At 42.7% G+C, this 19,353-nt stretch overlaps 1 long non-coding RNA gene across 1 annotated transcript in view; it reads left to right on the top strand.

Moving 5' to 3' along the window:
- Positions 1-18,943, top strand: part of LOC106968359 (uncharacterized) — a 133,226-nt gene extending 114,283 nt beyond the window's left edge. The window contains exons 3-11 of the long non-coding RNA XR_001429118.3: positions 5,318-5,527; positions 6,552-8,437; positions 9,654-9,753; positions 11,450-11,508; positions 13,507-13,642; positions 14,816-14,971; positions 16,531-16,637; positions 17,568-17,747; positions 17,959-18,943. This is a non-coding gene — a long non-coding RNA (uncharacterized LOC106968359). The remainder of the gene's footprint in view (positions 1-5,317; positions 5,528-6,551; positions 8,438-9,653; positions 9,754-11,449; positions 11,509-13,506; positions 13,643-14,815; positions 14,972-16,530; positions 16,638-17,567; positions 17,748-17,958) is intronic.
- Positions 18,944-19,353: the final 410 nt, after the last annotated feature.

Genomic DNA, 19,353 nt, shown 5'->3' with positions numbered 1-19,353 from the left:
AGAAGAGAAGATAAAAAACAAATTCCAGAAATATCCCACCTGCTGTGTCAAACTCCCTCCCTGTTGCCCTGCGTGTCCGTTAATCTTCTACCGGTCCAATACTTCCTCTCAGCCTCTTGAGCCTCTGGGCCATTTTAGACAAGACAGCCTTTGAGACCATGGTCTAACTCACAGCCGCCTCCTCCTGGCCTTTCCTGAGGTTGAGCCCCGTAAGTACCATCTTGCTCTTCTGGAAGATAACAGAATTTTCTCACATACATACCAAGGTAGCAAAGTTTGTCCCTTGATTTTCTCTTTGTCTTTGGTTGTATGACCATTCTGTGCTCTACAGAATTCCAGTGATTCCATAAACTAAGTACAATCTCCACAATTAATGTCCTCACTTTTGCAAGAGTTAATATTCCTGTGAACTAGCAAACACACTTCTAGATATAAAATGGCTTTGGAAATATTCCTTCCTCTTCAACTTTTTGGAAGAGTTTGAAAATGAATAGCATTAGTTTTTCTGTAAATGTTTAGCACACCTTATTTTTAAAGATAAAATCTCCACATATGTGATGTTGAAGGAGTAATGACAGCTACCTCCTAGCTTTAGGGTAAAATGACAAAAATAGATATAAAGTCCTATCAGGGAGTCTGGAATATAAAAGAAGCTTTTTTCCAGTAATAAAAAAAAAAAAAAGTTTTTCTCGGCTGCCTAGCTGTCTCAGTCAGTCGAGCCTATGACTCTGTATTCTCAGGGTTGTGAGTTCAAGCCCCACATTGGGCATGGAGACTACTTTTTTAAAAAGAGTTTTTTTTCTCCCCTCTACCTCAGTAGACCTGTCAAGAAAACTCAATAAATGTTCACAGAATTTTTAAAGTTTATCTACACACAAGTAACATATACATTACTGTAACAATAAAACCTTATTTATCATTGGTACCCAACAGTGAATGGCACCTGATAGAAGCTTCCAATTTTTGTACAATAAACTATACAATTATTATGTAAAAAGGGATGCTTTAAAAATATTTGATTAGTGATTTGTTATGACCTTTACAAAATTAGGATAATAAGTTTTTATCTTTTATTAATACATTAACAGATTTTCAAGGTTAACCTTAAAATCTTTAATAACATTTTTATAAAAGTCTATTACTGGGAATTGTTAAGTAAATCCAGGAAACATGTTAAACCATTGGAGTCTAAACCATTACCAAAACACATGAAAGCTCTTTTTCTGGAAGGCTGCAAATCCCTTCCAAATATATTTTTCTGGAATTATTTACTCTACTTTTATTCTGTCTACTCTTCCCCTAAGTTTTGTGAGTAAAATTTCAAAATTTCTGATGGGTATATGAAATGTTTCCATTTTATTTGCATTCTACACTCACTTCTTTGTCAGTTACAAGGTCAACTCAGTAAAGCTTTTAGTATCGATTTCCTAAATGTATTGATTTCCTAGATGTATTGATTTCCTAAAACCCAAAGCTTGGTTTCCAACCTTCCTCATTGTGTTAGGTTGGAATTTTGCTAGTGTTATTCTTTCCCTTTGAATATGTGTAAGTAAGGGCAGTGCATAATTGGAAATTGGGGACAAAATTTCAAATCCATTTACTGATGTCCAAATGACTTTACCTTAGCAGTTTACAATTAAATGTTGATAGTTAGGAACCACCTTAGCAACATTCATTTTATTAATTACTACATGCGGTACGATTCTTTAAATTTACCATTTATTTCACAAGAGGAAAGATTTCATTATCTCATTAGTTTAAGGCACTTGCTTATTTTTATAATCCTCAAGTTGATTTTTTCAATGCCGAAGTATGTAAATGTTCTGATTTGTTTTTCTCACAACTAGAATTTTTCCCCAAAACTGTATTACCCTTTTAATGGGATTATTTGTGGCATAGTTCACAGAAACAAATGGGTTCAAATTAGTTTATATCAACTCTCATTTAGTTTTGGTCCATCTATGGTTTTATATAGTACTGTTAACGTTTCTCCCCGCTTTTAAAATGAGATACTTAAAATAGAAAGGTTATTAAGATAGAATAAAATAGAAAAGCCAAATGAAAACCACTCTATAGGAAATCTGCCTCCCGCCTGGTAATAGAAGTGACTTTTAGGTTTATGATGCTGGCAATGTAGCAGGTATTGGCTGTGGAAGCGGCTGGGTGTTTTCACAGGTAGACAAAGGCACACGATGGGCATAACTTGATCTAGATAGAATTTCACATTGAAAGAAGTAATTTATTGTGTATTTGACTCATGAGATGTCATAAAAATATTCCAGAAAAAATATAGCACCTCCTATAAAGGATTTCTTAAATGAATGTTCTGTGCTATCTTAACTTTGACCAGAACGCTTTTCCTTAGGTCCTTGTCAAATAAAATAATCGTCCATCAGACTAAAAAGAAAATGCATAGCTTAAAGTTTACTTGAAAATGAACTAACTTTGGGTCACAGACTGAAGCTTATTTGGGGATTGAAACGCATATTCTATAATTGAGTGTGGAAAAGTGTGTGTGACCGTTGTTAAAATTCTCCTTCAAAATTAACTCAGCTTGTGGAGTTTGACACAAAGCCTCCTTTTCGTTATTGTTGGACTCTCTTCTTGAATCAGCACAGGTATCATTAACCCGAAAGGAGGTTTTGAAAGGGTCTGAGGGAGAATTTTCTGCCCCCCATCTGCCTCTCAGTCAAGTTGCCACAGCATTTGGTATCTGCCATTACAGGCCTCTCCCATTACTTTAAGTGGTGACTTTGTTCCACGGTGTGACTTGCCCTCGGGCCCCTCAGGCTGGCGACTTGTGTATCCTTCGCCCTCTCTCTCACTCACAACCCCTGCCACTCAGTCGAGATCGCAAACGCCTCCCAGACTCTGTCCTCTGGTCATTTCCCAGAGCCTCTGAGAACCCCATCTTCGCTCCCACGCTGTTAGAAGGCGGCTCCTAGGCTGGGAGCTCCTCAGCCACTGATCACTTGCCTTTGCTTCAGGCACACGAAATTCTTACCTTTCCTGGAACATTTCTGGCCCTTTCACAGCTCCATGACTTTCTCTTCCTGGCTGTACCTCTCCTTTAGCCCAGGAAAGAACAACTTGCCAGTCAGACTCCATCTCGAATGCCACCATCTCTGTGAAGCACATGCCTGCCAGCACATGCCGTATCGCGGTATTCAGATTTCTGACTACACACTCCCCACTAGACCAAGCTGCCTGAGAGCCGGGGTGACTTCTAACCCTGTCTGGGTCACCGACACAACTGCACTACGCATCGCTGTTCCCGGCACACCTGACATGCTCAAGATATATTTACGTGGTGCGTAATTGGCTGAACAAAACCCCAACGCTTGGGAGTAAAACATCAATCTGCTACCTCCAAATATGTTCATTCCGGTTCCTTTCTCTGGGTTTGGAAGTACCGAGTAGCAAGAAGACATGGGGGCTTGGGGACACTGATGGAGCAGATGAGAGGGATGGCAGGGGCCGAGGAGGCCATCAGCCACACTTCACCCACCTCACAGTGGGCCAGGACCGGGCCTGGTCAATGTGACCGATACCAGGAGGCTTAAAATGCAACCAAAAGAAAGCAGACGGGAGGAGGGAGGGTGGGGGAGGATATTGCTGGACACTTAGATCGTTTAGGTGACTGCTCCGTGGATAAATACATTTTGAAAAAATAATTTATTGAGGTGAAATTAACATCACATAAAAGTAATCACTTTTTAAAATGGTTTCTTTATTAAGAGAGCGAGCAGGGGAGGTGCACAAAGGAGGGAACAGAGGATCCTAAGCAGGCTCTGTGCTGATAGCAGAGAGCCCAACACAGGGCTCGAACTAACGAACCGACCATGGAGATCGTGACCTGACCTGAAGTCAGACGCTCAACCGACTGAGCCACCCCAGGTGACCCTGAAAGTAACCACTTCAAAGTGAGAAATTCACAACGCTGTGCCTCCAGAAGTGCTAGAAATGTCTTGGAACCAGATACATATTTTTAATCCTTCCTTCCGACCGCTGTTACACACAATATCCCTTCAGTAAAGGAATACACTCCCTAGTTCTCCTCCCTCTCAATCTTGAAGCAAACGCACAGCTCAGGGATGAGAAGGATGTCCCAACGTCCACGACGTTTGAATCCCGCCTATTTCAATTCTGGCGTAGTCGGGTGATGGTGGATGCTGAGTGACGAGCTGGAAATGCAGATCAGGTGGATGACACTAGACCGGGACTAAAACCCACATTTCTGCTTTGAGGTTTGGGACAAGAGATACACTTCTTGTAACTCTTCTATGTTTGATTTCAGAGGAGAGGTACCCCACAAGGAAATCCCCTTATTAAAGAGAGGAGCAGAGGGGCGCCTGGGTGGCTCAGTTGGTTAAGCGTCCATCTTCGGCTCAGGTCATGATCTCACAGTTTGTGAGTTTGAGCCCCGCGTCGGGCTCTGTGCTGACAGCTCAGAGCCTGGAGCCTGCTTTGGATTCTGTGTCTCCCTCTCTCTCTGCCCCTCCTCTGCTTGCCCTCTGTGTCTCTCAAAAATAAACATTAAAAAAAATTTAAAAAAAAAAGCAGTGAGCACACAACGAATGAATAGTGTAAAGTTGTGCCAGATTAACCTGTACCTGGGCTGCTAGGGAGGTGTCTGTGCACCCGAGCACGTGTGTGTTATGCTAAAGATCGGTGTGCTCTCTTCACAAGGGTGGTAGATGTTGGTAAGCCTAGAGATTTGTAAATGTATAGTTGTGATTCTTTTTGTTTTCTAATCATTAAAATGTCCAGTGAAAAGCCATGTAGAGACCAGTTTTGGCGAGAGCAAACATAAGCATTTAATTTCATTCTAGAAATCTGCCAAAATATCTGAAATGTGAGTAGCACAAAGACCACATTTCTTTGTAAGACATGGAGACTATGTGACTGTGGATCTGTGTTAGCTGATGAATTATAATGGGTATAGTGAATGCTGTAAGAGCATGTACTTCAAACCTGACGATTAGAGCTGGCAACCTGGGCTAATATATTTCATTATCTTGTGGTTTTTTTTTTAATTTATGTTTATTTATTTTGGGGGGAGAGAGAGAGAGAATGAATGGTTGAATGAATGAATAGGGGAGAAGCAGTGAGAGAGGGACACCTAATCCTAGCAGGCTCCAGGCTCTGAGCTGTCAGCACAAAGCCCAATACTGGGCTCAAATCCACGGACCATGAGACCATGACCTGAGCTGAAGTTGGATGCTCAACTGACTGAGCCACCCAGGCACCCCTTATCCTGTGCTTTTTAACATTATTTTTAGGTTACATTTCTTCTAAAAGATTTTTTTTTTTTTAGATTTAACCACAAGTATGCTTTCAAGGCATGGAATACCTCTCTCAAGCTACTGTGACCATCCTATCACCAAGTCTGTCCCCACACTGTCCACAAATGCTTGGACCAGAATAATTCCAAGTGACCAAAGAGAACTGGCTACCACCAGCTGCAAAGACAGTGCTCCACTGTGACGGAACTACTAGACTGTTGGGAGATTTGCCCTGATACTTGGTATGTGCTTTCCTTCCAGTAACACTGTCTGTTGCACGTTCATTTTAAGGCATGGCTTAATTGATGCTATGAAACCATTTTCTAGCTCCTGTAAGAAGTCAGTGCTTCTGAGTATTAGCTTTGTTTTCTTAGTGACATCAGTTTGTTTTAACGTTCTCATCAGGGACGCTGTTGTGAGAGGAGATGTAAATTAGGCTTTACTCTGTTTATTCTGCGTTTCTTACAAGCAGGATTTTGATGAAATAATCTTTGGAAATCCAAAATCCTTATGTACTATGGTAGCATAATTCATTTTCTCCCTCACATCTCATATGACATCCCTCTGAAAAAAAAAAAGAATATTTTCAGCAGGAGACAAACACAAGGGAAAGAAGGGGCTTTGGGGGTGAGATGGGGGACAGATGAGAACCGCAGAGTTTGGTGAAATGTATCTGCTCGTTCAGTGTGCCGATTCTCAGTCGTCCGGCTTCCTCTACATTTCCACCCATTTGACTCCCCACCTGTAAGGGCAGCTGCTCCAAGGAGCAATTTATAAAGTTGCAGTTCATATTGTGGTTGCAGTTCCAGGACTGACATGAAATTAAATCAGTCTTGAGTGCTGTAGGATACAAAGGTACCTTCCGAGTTTGCTGAGCCCTCTATGACTCCTAATAAATCTTAGAAAGGTAGCGTTCCACCAGTAACTGTCCAGGCTCCCCTGTCATGAAAGAACCTGGCAATAGAAACAATGAAGCTTTCTTTGCGGCCGTATTTCATACCACGAGAACAAGATATAGGTGGAGGCCGCATTCCGCAGCACCCTTTTCCAACTTTGGGATAAGCACTTTGTAAGTTAAATGAGCCCTTAACATGCTACTTCGTGTTCCAAATGGCTGGGGCCACGTGCTAGGGAAACATCCATGAACAGTTGACTGTGCCCACAAAGGTTCTTTATTGGTTTTCAACAACAGAAGGTAAGTCTTTAAAAAGTCTGGGAGCTGATAAACTTGCCTTCGCAACAAATGTGTCATCCTTCACTCTCCAGGGACACCCGCGGAAGCCCACGAGTCCTCCTTGTGGCGGAGAAGGAGTGTGAAACAGGTGCTATCAGATGGTAATGCTGAATCATGCACAGTGCTAACTTAGGTTTTCTAATGTTTTAAAATGTAACCTTTATTAGTCAATCGGCCCCAAATCTTAGGACACAAAGAGTCAGTTATTGAGGCCTGCACCAAGTGTTTTATTGGCATTTGCACTTAATTTTCCTCAGACCTATCTGAGCGAAATGTTACCATGATGCCCTGTGATGGTTAACTTTACGTGTCAACTTGGCTAGGCTGTGGTACCCATGGTTCCAAGTTTGGGGCCAAACACCAACCGAGATGTGGTTCTGAAGGCATGTTTCAGATGAGACTAACATTTAAATCAGTAGACTTTGAGTGAAGCAGAGTGCCTTCTATAATGTGGTTGAGTTCATCCAGTTCATCCAGTCCGTTGAAGGCCTTGAGAAGAAAGATTGAATTCCCCTGACGAAGAGGGAGTTCAGCTTCCTGAACACTTTGGACCCGAAAGGGCACCAGCTCTTCCCTGGGGCTCTAACTGCAGATTTTACTTGTCAGCCCTCACAATCCTGTGTACCAGTCCCTTAAAATACATCGTTGTCTCTCTCATGTGTGTGTGTGTGTGCGTGTGGGGAGCGGGGGGCTGTGTATTTTAACCCTGGAGAACCCTGACTAATGCATCTCTCTTTTACAAATGACGAAACAGGTCCCAGAGATAGATATTAATTAGCTGTAGGACACGCAGCTAGTTAGTGGCAGGGTAGAGTGTGGGCTGCTGGTCCTTGAAGGGCCACCCTCCTCCTAGTCGCACAGAGAGCCGGCATTCCTCCCCGCCTGTGGCCCGCAGCCACATGAGGGGCACATGAGGAGTTGCTTGTGTTTAATCCTGTCATCGGTTTATTGGAAAGCTTTTCGCTGCAGCCTGCATGAGGGAAAACGATTTGCTTGGGATGAATGTGGCCACCAATGTGCTATTTCCCTTAATCTAAACAGGGCCTCAGGCACACTTCATTGATCATGCCTCTAAGCTGAGAGGTCGCCTTCAGGCTGGCCAGCAAATATTATGTTTCTCAGGCAGCCCTATGCTGTCAACCACATTTCCTGATCTACTCTGATTAGATATATAAACAGCTTCAGTAAAACAGAGCCCGAGCTTTGCTGTTAAAAATGTAAGATAAGGCTTCCATAAAGATTCATCAACAGCAGAGACGCTGTCTAAGTTGGGTCTGAGCCCTCAGAGCTCACGGCTTCTTTTTTCGGTGTTGTAAGGAAGGTCAGTGGGCAAATGCCTATGATTTATCATCATGTTTTAATAGTGCTTGTGCTTTGGTTAAGGGACACCTTGGGGAGAAGAAAGGGTTAAAATATTTGAGCAGGGTCACAAAGTGGTCTTGCATTAAGAACCCAGCACGGAACTGACATTACTAAAAGTTACTTAGTCATTTTGTACCTGCTAAGAGGTATCGCCCAGTCCCAGCTAAGAACCGGGAAGAAGCGGGCTGATACCTGCATGTTGCAGAAAGTTTATGAAGACCAAACACTCCCTTGAAACTCAGCTGGGGAAATGAAACAACTAAAACCAAACATCTTCTACCTTCAACCATCATGACTGTTTCCGATACATTTTGTAAGATACTCAAGTACAACGCAGGAGAAGTTTATGAAATTTGATTATAGAGACGTGTGTTTAATCCGTGCATATTGCAATATCCTCTTCCACTGTTTGTCCCCAGGATAGATGAGATGATCTAAAGGATTTGTCCACCTCCAGTTTCTTGGAATGAGAACATATGCCTTTTCCAGATGATTTTCAGTATTTATTTTTCAGAAAGAAAGGGATCGATACCAGTTTTAAAGAAGACAAAGCAAGGTGAGAGTAAGAAGAGGTCTAGCCAATATCGCTTGGTGGGAAAATGTAAGAAATTAACATACCAGTGAAGTTTTAATTTGTTTTGATATTTATATATAATTTCTGAGATGCATTTTGCTCACATAAAGAGCTGACCATTCCCCACTTTAATGATCATTTACAATTTCCCCAAATTAATCAATGCAATTTCTACTCAATACTAAAAATAATTGCTAACATTTATTGAGCATTTTCTGTGTACCCAGGCCTGTTTAAAGCACTCTATACAAATGAGCTGAGAAAATCCTGCCAGCAATCACATGGCCTGCTGCTTTCTCCCCCCTCTTAATCTCAGTCTATAAAATTATACATGCTAAATGTAAGCCTTTCTTGAATTAGGATTGTATCCTCCCAGGTTCATGCCTGGTTTGGGTTAACATCAAATGCAAATATGTCAGGGCACCTGGTTGGCTCAGTCAGTTTATCCTCTGACTTCAGCTCAGGTCATGATCTTGTGGTTCATGGGTTCAAGCTCCCGCATCAGGCTCTGTGCTGTAGGGCAGAGCCTGGAGCCTGCTTCAGATTCTGTGTCTCCCTCTCTCTCTGCCCCTCCGCCGCTCACGCTGTTTCTCTCTCTCTCTCTCTCTCTCTTAAAAAGTAAGCACACATTTTTTAAAAATGCAAATATGTCCCTTATTCTTCTGAGATAATTGTTTTATTCTCTTGGAATCACTGTAATCAACCAGTGGTTCCTATGTCTGGCTGTGCATCAGGATGGCATGAGGAGCTTTCCAAAAATGCTGTTCCTGGGCCACACACCCGACTGCCGGATCTTTTTTCTTTTTGGTGTTTTTAATGTTTGTTTATTTTTGAGAGAGAGAGAGAGCGAAAGCGTGAGAGGGGGGAGGGACAGAGAGAGGGGGAGACACAGAATCTGAAGCTGGCTCCAGGCTCTGAGCTGTTAGTACAAAGCCCAATGTGGGGCTCAAACCCATGAGCCGTGAGATGATGACCTGAGCTGAAGTCGGATGCTTAGCCAACTGAACTGTCCAGGTGCCCCCTTACTGCTGAATCTTTTAGAGTGGAACTCAAGAGTCGCCCCTTTTGTAGAAGTGGTAACTGAATCTCATGAATGTGACAGCCAGAAGTTTACCCTGAGAGTAAATGGGTAGTAAGTGGAATTGTAGTTGATCTTAGTGCTAGTTGTGCTTATAACGATCTATTTTCTTTCTATAAGGTACTCAAATACTAAAGCTAAAATGATACTGGCTGCATGGAAGGGTACATTTGAGGCACTTTGGCCATCTCTCTGAAACGACTAGAAAAAATGAGGATAGGTGGGCTTTCATTCTTTCCTTTAGATCAAGCATTCTTAGGTATGTTTGACACATGCCAGTGGGTTTCAGTTATTAGAGTGACTGGAGAGAACCCTTCCTTCAGATGGTTGTGGGTCTAGAAGCATGGCTGCATGGATGTCTGGGACCTTCAGCATTTTAGGAGAAGCAGGCATAACCCTGAACCCAGAGTCAGAAGCCCAGGGTGCCAGTGCTGTCCCAGTCACCTCCTATCTGCTCAGCCCTGAGCAAATCTTAGGATCTCTTTGGGAGCACTTCTAGCTTTTGCCTCTGACATCTCAGTGAAGGGCCCTGAAGGCCAATACCCAGGCGTTCTGTAATGACGAAGCCTGATGGTTCTCCGAACAAAGGTGCAGAACAGAGGTGCAGGGCACTCTTTTGACGAGCCCATTTCTGAAAGGGGCAAATTCTTCATGAGAGACAAAAAGCGAATCTCTGATAGTATCCAGGCACGGGGAGCCTGAGAGAAGGGTCTCTTCGGCTTGCTTGATATTTATAAGTGTTGGGGAAGGACAGGGTGCTCTCAGCTTTTCATCTGCAAAAGGAGCATTCTGTTCTGCATGTCATTTTAAGAGTTCCTGCAACAGAGTTCCCCACGTTTCTTAAGGGAAGGAATTTTATGTTATAAATACTGCACTCAGGGCCTTTACTACAACAGTAAATTATTTCCTTAATTCTTTCGTAATTCCCAAGTACACAGTGCAGAGGTAAACAGATCTAGCCTTTTGCCATTTAAAGCTCTGAAGTATTTATGTATAAATCCAAGGGCACTGCAGTCCACAGTGTGCAGGTGACACACAGCAGGTTACTCTGTGTGTCCTTTAGTTGTAATTTCCTGTTTACCTAAGGTGCAGAAGCATCTTGCTACCACAGAGCGGAATCAGATATACGCCATTTGCACCCCCGAGAGCCAAAGTTACGAGGACCGAGGACCGTGTCTGTTTTTCAGACAAGCTGTGTTTACTCTGCCTTCAGTCCTCGCTCTAGCCCCGCCCTTTTCCTCGTCATGTTGATGTTCCATGGCTCTATTTACATACTTCTCCCCAAACCAGGTGCACACATTGCGATTTCTTTCCCCTGTAATAGAAATAGATATCATATATAATCATATAGAATAATTATTACATTAATATCAAAATATAAACAATATGTAATACTCAGTTGTATATAACATGCAGTAATAATCACTATAGTATAAATTTCCCTTCTATGTTAATCCTACAACTGCTCAACCTTTACAACCTTGCTGTCCCCCTTCTCTGCTGCTGCTGGTCACTGTTGATGACCGGGTCACATCTGAAAAAAACATGAAGTTGACAACGATCCAATCTGTAAAATAAAGAAACAGGACAGTTTTCTGAAGCCCCAACCTTACAAAATGCGATTCATTCCACCGTATCTGTTGAGTTAAACTGAAAGAAATGTCAGTCTTACTGGCTGAAGTGTGAGCAATGCGACCAGGAGGCCAAGCTTTGCACATCCTTCATGCTGTCACATTACCAGCACGGTCAGGGCCCCCGCCTGGCTTACTGACTGTCTCCAAGTGCATTCGTGCCCTACTTCTTGCTGTAATGCCTTTCGGAATGCAACTGTGATTGGTGATTGAGCCCTTGGCCTTTGAAGCAAACATCAAAAAAGGTGCTCGTTTTGGGGTTTTGACTAATCTTTCTATTTTCAGATGCAGTGCTGACTAATCTGCCTATTTTCAGATGTGATGCTGAGTTACAGAAATGCAAAGTAAGGAGGTAGTTTAAGAATTAGCAAAAGTCTCTTAATGAGAAATTGATCTAGCATCAAGGGGGGCATCCATGTGGGTAGCTAGAACATATTTTAAGAGTATCTTAAAATCTTAGAACTACATCTATGAATGAGTCTATGCACTGTCACAGGAGATAAATACACCAGATCTTCTGGGAATTCTAGAGAACAGTTAAGTGGTGGCCCTTCTCAGTGGCTGTTTCAACTCTTGCAAGGTGTTATAGACTTGAGATTCTAGAGTCCTGAATATTGTTCCTCCAATCCCATGTCTGTCCACCTCGGGCTGTGGACATTTGGGGAATGAGCCTTTGTCGTGGGAGCTGTCCCGTACATTGTAGAACATTTAGTATCATACTCATTAGATGCAAGTAGCATTCCCTGCAAGTAGCATTTTGGATAACCAAAATGTCCTTATCCCTCATTCTTCAAACTAAATGAAAACCACACACATTTTGCATTTAAATTGCCATTAGGAAATGGACCAGATGTTCAATGGGAAAAGAAAATGCACTAAAGAAGAAAAATACAGGCTGCTTCTGTTCACAGGTGGCCTGGAGGTCATCCCAGCTCCGCCTGTTTCGGCTTCCCCTCCTGTAAACGGTTGACTTTCCTGGGCATTATGTTCTGGCTTCTTACATTTCTTTTAATGTCTTTATCCTGTATCCCATAGTGATGAGACATGTCACAGCCCGCTCTCCTCTCTCGATTAGGGGGCGGGTAGCCACAAAGCTCCAGCTGCATCCAAGCCTGTTAAAGGACACATTAAAAAGTGGGACTGTAACCATAGGAAGATGACAGAGGTGTGGAGAGATCTAGATAGACCATTTCATCAAAAACACTGGGGGAAATGAGCTTGTATAGAGAGAGAAGGGAAAGAATGAAATAATAGAGTACACACTAACAGTCTTTCAATTTAGTGAATTGTAAAGGAAAACTTTTGTACTAACCAAAGAAGGCTAGCTAGGGCAAAGGCTAGCAGGACTGAAGTTAGAATATGGACCATCTTTCTAGGACTTGGCCTGTGCAAGGGATTTAAGTGTATTTAAGTTCAAGGTATACAATGTGTTGGTTTGATACATTTATAAATTGCAAAATGATTACCACCATAATATTTAGCTGTCTTCTCCATCTCTCCACATAGTTCCGATGTCTTTTTTTGTGATGAGGACATTTAGGATCTACTCTCTTAGCAACATTCAAGTACATGATACAGTATTATTAACTCTAATCACCATGCTGTACTTCTTTTTATCTTCCCCTTTTGGAAGTCTAGTCTCTTAATCATGAATGAACCTCTCAGCCCCTGGCTTTCCTTCTGCTCTTACGTAAACTCTTTCAGATAACTGCTGATATCAATGTGATCATTTACTCTGTCCACAGTCTGGGAGAGACCATGACTTCAGGGACTCTGGCTGGGCCATCAGCCAGGGAAGCTCATTCTCTGTGTTCACCTGCTGCTCCCTGTAATAGGTACTCAACAAATATCTGTTGAATGAATGAATCAGTCAAGAAAGCTTAATTTTATTTTAATTTCAGGGGAAATATTTTTTTTCTGTTTTCATAGCAGTAATAGGATGAAGACCTGTCTTAAAGTAATGTCTATCATTTAATTAGAAGGATTAATTGTGTGTTCATTGGAAGATAACTATCATAGTAGTGAATTGTTTGCTTCAGGTTCTGGAGAAATTAAATCGGCTGAAGCATTATGAGTAGAAAAAGACCAAAGAATCACAACAGAACTGGCAGAAACTGAATACAGGAGAGAGTTCCATTAATATCCAATTACCATAGAAGAGGGGAAGTTACTTAGAATAGCACCTGACACACATGAAGTGCTCAGGAAATGTCACTGTGATATATCACCCTCATCATCGCTATGATGACAATTTTAAGTGATGTTCCGATAAGACATTCAAAAATATCAAATCACACATTGATGGAGTGATTTCCTGTTTGTTTGTTTGTTTGTTTTGAAAGAGGGAGAGAAGGAGAATCCCAAGTAGGCTTTGAGCTGTCAGCATAGAGACCGATGTGGGGCTCGATCTTGGGAACCATGAGATCATGACCTGAGCCAAAATCAAGAGTCGGATGCTTAATCAACTGAGCCACCCGGGTGCCCCAAGTTATTTCCTTTCTGATTTCAAGTGTTCTCATGACCGCCAGAAGAATGTGGCCAGGTGGCACTAGTTTATCTTGTACACGCATTGCAGTTGACTCTGAGCAGACCTCAAGCTTAGCTGGAATTTAACAGCATTGTTTTGTTTTCATTGCGGTCATTTTTTTAATGATTACTTTCTATTTATTACAAACAGTATTGATTTTCCTTAATGGTAGTGCCTAAAGTTTCCCTTCAAATATTTGTTTTTGGGGCTAAAGCAAGCCAATTTAAAGAAAACATGAAGTTATTGATGGAAGAAGAGGTACACAGATCAGGCAAAATCTTGATGGTGGAAGGTTTGTGTCTAAAGTTTAGGAGAGTGCTTCAGGGGCATTTACTTGAACTCATCAAACCTCCCTAACCCAGATGTTTCTGTGGCACCACATGTGGGTGTCCTGTCTACACTACCTGGCTGCCCCATTGGCACAGATGGCCTAGGAAGTAATCCTTCCTCCTCAGATTACTGATGTAGAGAAGGGAAGGGACACCCACTGGTGGCTCCCTTAGCCTGACGTCAGATGCCTGGTCCCCCTTCCCAGCTCCCCCGGCCCAGCTGGTAGTTGGAAATGCTCACTACATCCTGGTTAGTAGTAAGGGTGGAACCCTCCACAAGATCACACGCTTATCTCCAATGCTGTGCGGGTGAAAAGTTAACAGGCGCTCTCGGGTAAGGACTGGTTTGTGACACTGGTTTGTGACTGGTTCTCCCACCTTAGCTGATTTCAGTCACGGCTGTGTTTAACAACCAGCTGACAAAATTCCTGAATATCGAACAGGTGTCCTGGGGCGCCAGCCCCAGCAGGCTTCGGCACGCCACTGTAAGTTGCAGTGTCAGCATTTGATGTTGTAACTGGGTTATTCCTCCGTGTCAGCCTTTTCCTCTAAAGGTGAAGCTCCATGAGAGAAGAAACCACATCTGTCTCGCTCACCATGGTAACTCACGTGCCCAGCGCAGTCCTGACACTTAGCAGCTGCCCCACGAATACATTGGCTAATACTTACTGGCAGGCGATCTGAGGTTAAAAGGCGTTCCCACAAAGGCCCCAGTCCCTTAAATCTTGCAGCTTTCTCAAGCTTAGTGAAGTTTGAGGGCGTTTTGTTTTGTTTGTGTTCTTTCTCCTTGAGCAGCAGACCAGCTTGGCTCCACAATGTCAAAGAGCAGATGTGTCTTCCTGGGAGCCTGAGAAGAGCTGGAGCTGGAGCTGGAAGGAAGCAGAGCCGGGCTGACCACATCAGGTCCCCTGCTTCAAGGGCCCCTGCCTCCCGCAAGGTGCACCGCTGTGGGTAAGAGCACCCCGGGGCCAGCCGCTGTCCTGCCGGGGTCCTGTGGACTCTGTGCTCTCACAGGTTCTCTCCGAGAGGCGGGAGAGCCCGCACTGACAGCCTGGCCTTGCTGACAGGTGGGGAGCATTCCTGCCTGTGCCACCCCAGGGAAGGGGCCTCGGGGACTGGGCCGGAGGAGGGGAGGCATCAGGCTTCAGAAAGGACGGCTGGGTCTGCATCAAGAGGCAGGGACCAGGCAGGAGGTGGTGCACGGTCCAGGCGCTGTGGCGGGCGGGTCACGGGAGCTGGTTCCCTGCCCTGCCTTCGGGCTCAGCTGTGCATCCGCCTGTGTGGTCCCAGACTATGCAGCTTCACAGATAGAGCCCCAACCTGCCAGCCTCCTTTAAGTTTAGGATCCGTGACACCCGTTTCCTCCTGAAGGCAGCGACATTCGGGAACTTTCACTCTTTGGAGGGGGATTGCTCCAGTGGCTTAAAAGGAGCCTGTCCTTCATATCACACCTATTTGACTGTCCTGCCCCTAACTGAAGCTTACAGAGCCTGCGCGGGGCTTCTGTCCCATCTTGCTGGGCTTCAAGGCCATAGAAGCCAGCTGAAAGGACATGCCCATAGACAGGACATTACCCCCAACCTGGTACCTTAGCCTGGAGAACCTACTTCTTCCACTCAGCACCTTTGGCCTAGGAGCTTATAAAAAGTACTGAAGAAGCTATGCAGACCAAGATACCTTGGTTCTATTTCTAACTTCGTCACAGATGGGCTGTGTGACCTCTAGCAAGTTACTAAACTTCTCTGAACCTTAGTTACTTCATCTGAAAATTTGTACCATGTGACTGTTAAGGCCCCTTTCAGCTCTGATGGTCCAAGACACTAAAGTTCTACTTCCTGAGGATATACAACTATAACAGTTTCTTCCTTAGTAATATTATACACTTTCAGTAAATAAGACTAACAATTGGAAAACAAATACCACAGGCTTACTTCACATATGGCAAAACAAAAAACTAATGAAATCTATATTTAAAGGATTTTATTAAGGACCCTCCAAGTCCAAGACATTTAAAGCATTTGAGTAAGAATTGATAACAATGATAACCAAATAAATAGAAGGATGAACTATGCTCCCTGTCTTTAAAGAGCCTATATACGTAAGTATATGTATATGCATATATGCTTTCAAAGAGAAATTTACACTAAGGCACATAAATATGAAAGATCACAGCACCAAAATGAATAGAGAAACTGACAGTAAAGCAGAAGACCGAAACAAAAACTATAGTTACCTTTAGAGAAGGGAAAAACTTTAATAGTTCCTTTTTTAAAGGGAAATGCCTTTCATATTTCACGTGGATTATAGCAAAAACAGTGAAATAAAGCAAGAGTGGAACAGATGATTTTTGTTGTTCTATGTCAATACTCAAGACAGTCCAAACATGTCTACAATGTCATTATTAATGATGCCGGAGTCCTATTTCCAACTAAGTACTATCATTCACTGCCATCTAGTGTTAACCAGATAAATTAATTTTTTTCATATTGTTTCTTCAATTCCTCTCCCAGCCCTCTGTATTCAGAGTAAAGGGGACCACGCATACCATCTCTCCTGAACATCTAGTCTTGTGCTGTGATGTCCATGTCCTGACAAATCGTGGTTCCTGCCTACTGAGGTGCGTCCTGTGGCTCAACCTCACCTTATTCTCTGTTCATCTTCCCCAGACCTCCATCACTGGTATCAGCCCTTGTTCCATGGACTTTTCCATGGACCATCATCTCATAGGACTAGATACTTCCATTGCTGGGCAGAAAGTTTGTAGCAGAAAGAGAGAGTGTATAACTCACAAATTAATTAGGGAGATGGTGAGGAAAAGGACTTCTCCACTTTTGTGAATGAGCTTGAACTTTCACTTTAATAAAACCCCAAGAGAAGCGTCTGAACTTTATATTAAAGACTCAAGTTCTAAAGGCTCTGAAACATTTTCTAAAAACCAATGAAGCTATTTAAGCAAACACCAAGTTGCTTTCATGTTTGTCTTATAGCTATGGTAGTTACATCTCTGGGCGTATACAGAAGTGGCCTTTGTTTCAAATATCTCCAGTTACTTCATTCAGGTGTCTTCAGTTTGCCTCAGATGTCTCCAGTTGTTCATATAAAATTCCTGTTCTGTTGCCTTTTGTGAACTTTTGTTAAATAACAAAATCAACAAAATACTGAACTTAGACTACTTAGAATCAGAATAAAAAGAATATATCGTATTCAGAGTATTCAAATTTAAATTATCCATGTTTTTCGAACACTAAGAATTATAATTCTCTCAAGATTGACTTCAATCAATTTGTGTAATCCTTAATAGTAGTGAAACTAAAATACAGAAAATTAAAGTCCTATTTTATGAGAGATAAAAATTAGGACTGCTCTTCCTGGATCTTCAGAAGTAAGCTTATCTGAAGGTTTAAGTAACTTCTGTTCTCAGGATATATGGACACGGAAGTAAACTCAGAGTTCGGTAGAGACATTTCACAACGCGAGCAGGTGCATCAGAGAGGAAAATCTCCATTCTGCTTACTCAGTTCATTCACTATTTTCCTTCCTATTACAGTTTCCTGATACAGCAGTGTTATGCTTTTCTGAAGATGGGGATTTTCATCCAAACCCTCTTTTAGGACTGCCTTCACACCTTCACACCTGAATGTATTCTTCGTTCTTCTGGAATGTTTATAGGGCTGCTCTGGCTCTCGCCACTTGCGACTGGATTTTGGTGCGACTTCTAGAATCTGAGGTAAATCCTTCTTGTTATGTCATCCATCAGTTCAACAGCCAGTGGTGTGCTAGACCTTCCCACGCCAGTGTGAGAGCCTAATGTGACATTTTCAGGATTTTTTGCAGGTGTCCACGGATTCCTTTGTTTTGCTTTGTTTTCCTGGTTGTGGATTCCTGATGGTTGTCGGAGCAGGAAGAACGTTACTAACTAGTTCTTTTTTTTGGTTAAGCATGGACCAGCAGCTACAGAATTCAGGGACTGAGCAGAGAGGAGAAATAAGGAGAGAGTCTGGGAGTGAAAGTGTGTGCAACAGGCTGTCTGCTCACAGTGATGTGAGTGCAACACACACACACACACACACCCCACACACACACACACACTCCAGAGTCAGCTTGAGTAGAAGTTCTAGTAGGGAAGGATGGGGTGATGGACCATGCAGGACCACACCTGCAATTAGAGTAATTACCTCTCCTGTCTTGGCCTGGCATGGGCTCGCTTTACATTCAAATGTTCTGAGCTGAGTGTGAACAAAAGCCCTTCACTCAACAACTGGCTCAGACTTGAAATAGGAACAAAATGTTCAAAAATAAACGATAGTAAATTCATGGGTGAAAAGAGAAACGGAGTATCATAAAACTAGGTAATTTGGCTTGCGAAATAAGTGTTTGCTCTCTGGGAGCTTTCCCCTGCTATCCACTTTCCTTTGGACCTCCAGAAAGGAAAGGAAGGCCTTGCTTGGCGTATGTCATTAGTTTCCATCGTGCTGCCTTTGAAACTAGTTTTCTATTTAACGTCTAGCCTCTTGCAAACTTTTGTGGATACTTGTGCCATTTTAAATACCAGATTGAGCAAATTTCTCCCTTCTGTTTAGCCAAGACTCATCATCCCAGAGAATGTTTCTATTCTAAGACTCAGACCTCCCCCCTCTCAAAAAAGACTCGTGTCTTCCCCATCAGATGAGGTATCTGACATCAGAAAGAGCTCCCTTTTTCAGAGCCTGCCCTCTCTTAACAGGTGGTGTAATTTTGAATTTTCCCTTATAATCTGTGGTAGAGATTGCTGGTTAACCGGCAACATCTATTGGCCCATTCTTCCAAATAGTAGCAAATTCCACAATTCATCTAGATGAATGGAATAAGAACTAAATTTTTCAAACTTTCTTAAGGTAGAGCGTAGTCGTCTTACTAAGTTCAAGTAATGGCATATAAGCAGGGTAATGTGGACAGATTCCAGATTTATTTTATGTGAACTACTTTGCATGAGCCATGTCATGATGTGCTGCGGCCGGTTTGTACTGGCTCACAAGGACTGATAATGTATACCTTTTCTGATTCTCCGAATCCTCCCATCCCCACATCCAGTAACTTGAACTTAGTAGCTTGAAATTAATTGGTCCTGTGAGAGTATATACACCGTGGCAATTGTCAAACAGTACACATCAGGGGCTGGGTTGCCCATATGCCATAAATTCTGTATAAATGTTAACATCATTATGATTCTTAGTAGGCACTCTTTACTCCCTTGTGGTTTTGAGAAAGCATTCTGCTAATTAAATAAATTCTGAGTTGAAATACCACTGATGGGATTCATTTAGCAATTGATTACCTCAGGGGAATTCGTGCAT

The sequence above is a fragment of the Acinonyx jubatus genome, chromosome F2 (assembly GCF_027475565.1).
Source record: "Acinonyx jubatus isolate Ajub_Pintada_27869175 chromosome F2, VMU_Ajub_asm_v1.0, whole genome shotgun sequence".
Taxonomy (NCBI): Eukaryota; Metazoa; Chordata; class Mammalia; order Carnivora; family Felidae; genus Acinonyx; species Acinonyx jubatus.
This window is presented reverse-complemented; position numbering and strand designations above follow the sequence as displayed.